General features: G+C 41.4%; 1 protein-coding gene across 1 annotated transcript in view; it reads right to left on the bottom strand.

Moving 5' to 3' along the window:
- The window catches only part of LOC101850739 (atrial natriuretic peptide-converting enzyme), a gene marked incomplete in the record, with an annotated part of 83,165 nt that overhangs the window by 64,486 nt on the left and 13,739 nt on the right, over positions 1–4,940 (bottom strand).

Here is a 4,940-nt window from a genome sequence, read left to right as displayed (position 1 = left end):
TATATATATACGCACACACATACACGCACACGTGTATACAACTCAGCACCAGAAATCAGACACGGCGTTCCACTCAGCTGAATTAACAAACACAACAATTTTATTTTTATCACTAATACTCCTTATCCTTTGTAGAGGAGTTCCATCTTCTTATTTTTAATTGAAAGATAAGGAGAACATGCCCAGAAAGAGGCACTCGTTTCATCCAGAAAGCAGCACATGCCTTTGGGTCAAACAGAGACAGAAACGGGGACATGGAACGACCGTGGAACTCTTGGGTGAGAAACGATCATATTGAGTTAACGATGACCATTAATTTTTAATTTTTTTTAAATTCTATTTTATCTAAATATTTTATTAATTTATTATTTAAGTGTTTTACGGCGCTCGCAACTGCATACGGTCATATTATGAGCGCGTGGGACACATTACACATTTTCAGTTGGTTGGACATTTTGAATTTTGCCCGGGTGGCGGCCGCAGCCTACTCCTGCCGATTTTGGACCATCAAGGGACCTTCAATGTGCGCAACTTGCACACGGGACCTCCGTGATTTTTCGACCTTGTCCGAGAAGGCTAGGTGTAGATCTTTCCTACCAGAAGATCAGGGGTGTGGCTGAAAGACAGCAGAAAGAAGGAGCCAAGTAGTAGCAGTAGAAAGGATGCAAAAAGAGTCCGGAGCCCAGAGGAAGGGGCAAAGGAGGTGACGGGGTGGGAGCAGTAAGTGGAAACGAAAGCAGACGACAGAACATTGATAGAGAGCATGACAGGAGGTGAAAGGAGACCATTTTAGAGAAGAATATTTTTTCGTCGCTACCCGGATTCGAACCCGGGACCTTTTGAATGAGAGGCGTACACCTTAACCTCTAGGCCACGAGAGACCCCCCGAAGACCATTCGACACGCTCTGTGATTAGCCAGTTGATTGGAGATGGGGATAGTTTATAATGTGTGTGGGTGCGGTGTGGTTTGGGGGGGGGTGAGTCGGACCAACTGAGTCGGACCAACGGGGGCTAATCATTTTTTAAAATGTAGATGTTTTCAAGCTCCCACAGATACAAGTCAAATTGTTAATTAGGAGGCGCGTATCCAGAACTGCCTGTCCGGACCAACTCGGGCGGACAGGGATGCACCATCCCAGCACAAAGACCGAGATACTCGATGAACATTTTCGATTATGAATCGAACTAAAGGCTCCTGCGTGCGATAATGAAGCGCCTAACGCCAGTAGTTGCTTGAAAAAAAAAATGTATTAAAGATTACTGACTTTGTCATGTTCATGACTATTTGGACTTCAGCCATTTTCTCATTAAACGACACATGCTTTATAATGTTTTTAGTAAGGTTTTACGGCGCACGCAACTGCATAAGGTCATATGAGCGCCAAGGGGTGGAAGTCGACAGAGAAGTCCAAACGGGGAGTCAAGCTTACTCTGCTCACCTCTCTAGCCTCAACAGCACAAAATCTGTTTCGACTATCAAGGCACCCGGATAGAAGTAGAGGCAAAAATGACGATGATAAGGATGAGGAAAGAAAAAGTAGCAGTTCCCCCTATGTTGTTCGGCACAGTATGAGCATGACATCGATAAATAAGCCCATTTACAATTGTTCTACTGTGCACAGCAAGAACATGTTAATATCCCCCCCCCCCCCTTTGGGAACGGTTTAAAGTAAAGGCACTTTCGTTAGTAGCGCTAACCTGGGGGGGGGGAGGGAGGGTGCAGTATTGTGACTATAGCCGTTTCTGAATATAAATAAATAATATTGTTGGACAGTATAGAACAAGCCAAACAAGACATCGAGAGGTTAAAAGGCAGCATGGGTGACGACACGGTGGAATTAGACGCCCATCAACTGTGAGGCATAATAATTATGGAAGTATCGTTATCATCTTAAAACTTGTTAGTTTGTCTCGCTTTTCATGTTAAAAAATACAAATCTACCCTGAAAATAAGTCGACATATTAATGGTTGGAAGAGCTGAGGTTGCTTAAGGTCAGTGGTAAGGTAAAGGAAAAAATGTCCACCAAAGCATTGTGACTTCAAAAGCGTGCATGCCTTTGGAAACAGCAAAGGTACATTGTAGTGCCTTTCTCATCAACATAACGTTATTCCATTAAAATCCACACTGAAATGAAATTTTGAAAGGACAAAAAAGGGGTAAAGCCTATTTTTTTTAAAGGATAGTGGTTGGCAGGTGCTCTGGTGGGTTTCGCTCCTTCTTTCCTATCAAACATCTATTGTCTTTATCTCCCCTTTTTATTTTTTGTGTTTGTTACTCTCTTGTAACGCCTCTAATCTTCTGGCGCTCATATGACCTTACGCAGCTGCGAGCGCCGTAAAAACTCTACTATAACTAACTTTTAAAAAAGGGGGGATACACATTGTCCAACGTGCAGTAAATTGTCGATTTTTCTCGATGTCAGTATTTTGATGAGTACCAGAACTGACGACGAGGCCACACAAGGTTCTGGATAATAATTTATTATGTCGCTCCGCCCCCCCCCCCTTTTGTAATCTTCGAAATGCTTTACATCCACGTCGACACAACTTATAAGACCATACAATTTGGAACAAGCAATCATTTTTTTAAATGTAAAAACTTTTAAAAAGGAAAACTGTATTGCTTTAAGTCCCCTTGCAACACTGTTATGCTATTAAACAGAAGCACACAGACATGATAACCGTCTTATTATATCAATAAATATAGTGCAACGTTTTGTCAACCCTTCTATATGGCTATGAATGCTGGACAATCACTAAAGACAGTGAAAATAAAATAGAAGCAACAGAAATGTGGTTTCTTAGGAGACTGCTAAGAGTATCGTGGAAGGAAAAGAAATCAAATGAGGTAGTGCTTGATGAAGCCCACGTGAGACGCTCAATCTTAAAAACGATCAGGAAAAGAGAAAAATGTAGTTTTTGGGACTCCTGAATAACTGGCAAAATTGAGGGCAAGCGAGGCAGGGGTAGGCCCAGAACATCACACTTAGGGAACCTAAACAAATGGGTAACAGGGAAAGATCAGGGAAACGTAGCTTTTTTGAGAGCATCCGAGCTAAGGAATGAATAGAAAACCATGATCGCCGAAGTCTGTCGCAGATCTGGCACTGGATGATGATGATGATGATGATGATGATGATAGTGCAGCGAAGAAGACAAAGACAACAGAGCGAAGCAAAAGAAGCAGGCCCTACCAGTGGCGCCCTCCAACCACCCACGAGTCCAAAAGGATCAATAATATATCTTCCTTATTTTTCCGCTTCTTTTTTTTTTAAGAAAGGGAGAAAAAAGGCCCACACGTTTGCGCACACGTCTGTGCGCTAGCACAGGCGTCTATGTGTTTTTGTTGACTTTAAAGCGTACAAGAGGTAACAAAGCAATTCTTTCGATATAGCTTATTTCTATAACTCATATTATAACAATTGCATACTTCACAAAATGGCACTTCTGGCTTTAAACTCCTGCGAAATTGCGTTAATAAAGTATTAGGGTTAAGTGTGTCACAGGAAGAAAGGTGTCGAGGTTTCCAGGAAAAGTTGATCACTTCCCGTGGAATGCCCGGATGTAAACCAGCAAAAACGTCTTTTTAGTTATGGAAACCCTCGAGGGTTAGAACAGAAATTGGTCAGTAGAAAATGACCAATATCTCAGAAAAGTCAGACCCTAAACAGTTATAATTTATGGCGGGTGTTCAGAACACCCTTTTCTACCACTTCACCTCGGAATTATTTCTGTTGCAATTAGTGACGGGTTATTTCCTCTGGACAGTGGACTACCAGTCCGAATGGACTTTATTAAGCAGAACAAAAAAACAACAACTTCATTTTCAGCAGTTCGAAAACCCTTAAGTTTCGTTTCCCTCAGATGAAAGCGTTACATAAAAACGATTACATAGCACGATAAAAGCAAGTGATAAATAGTATTTGTCATAATTATCTACGTGATCCTCCCGAGAAAACAACCGGGGAATCACCGTGAGGCCAGTTTAGGGTATGTGCGTTTGTTGGGGTTTTTGTGGTTTTGTAGTTAGAGTTTTACGGCACTTACAACACCAAAATAGATCATAATTATATACGTACAGACAATAATTAGAGGTGCTACTGGAGAGTAACAAGAAAAATGGAGTAGAGATACGGACGATGGATGTTTCGTTAAAAAGAAGGAACAACCCACACAAGAGGTCACGCATTTCATCCATTAAAAGATGAGAAAAAAAAAAAAGAAAAAGAAACAACAACAGGAAATTCGACAAATTCCAGACGTATACGTTAAAAAAATTAAATATAGTTTATGTTTCTGTTATGTCTATATCTATATATAACAGCATCTCACGAGGGTATGCTAGTTCAATTATCTGTACACGATCATGCAGTTTGAGCATTTCCGCATAATATATCTGGGTGAGCAGTTCCCCCGACACAGTTTATCGCGGGGATGAGGAAGTACGTGTTTCCCATCTGTGCAAACTTCCACTCCTTCGGCGAAAAACAAAATTGAATCATTTCTTTTGAGAGTGAGACACAGCGGGTGATATCCGTTTGAAAGATCGCAAGTCATTACTGGACGGTGCATCCATTGAACTGTTTCAACCCGGAACTGTCAAACACACCCACACACTTATATGCACACACACACACACACACACACACATACACACACACTTACAAACACAGACAAACAGACAAACAGACACACACGCACATATAATTATATATATTATATATATGCACAGACACACACGCACATACACACACAGACAGACAGACAGACAAACGTATAGACAAACAGACAAACACACCCATACACTTACATACGCACTTACACACACATAAACACACTCAGACACAAACATACACACACGCACGCACGCACACACTTATAAACAGACACACACACACACACACAAACAAACACACACACAATAAAACATACACCCCT

Source organism: Aplysia californica, unplaced genomic scaffold (assembly GCF_000002075.1).
Source record: "Aplysia californica isolate F4 #8 unplaced genomic scaffold, AplCal3.0 scaffold00401, whole genome shotgun sequence".
Lineage (NCBI taxonomy): Eukaryota > Metazoa > Mollusca > Gastropoda > Aplysiida > Aplysiidae > Aplysia > Aplysia californica.
Note: the sequence above shows the minus strand (reverse complement) of the source record. Positions and strands in the feature narration are given on the sequence as shown.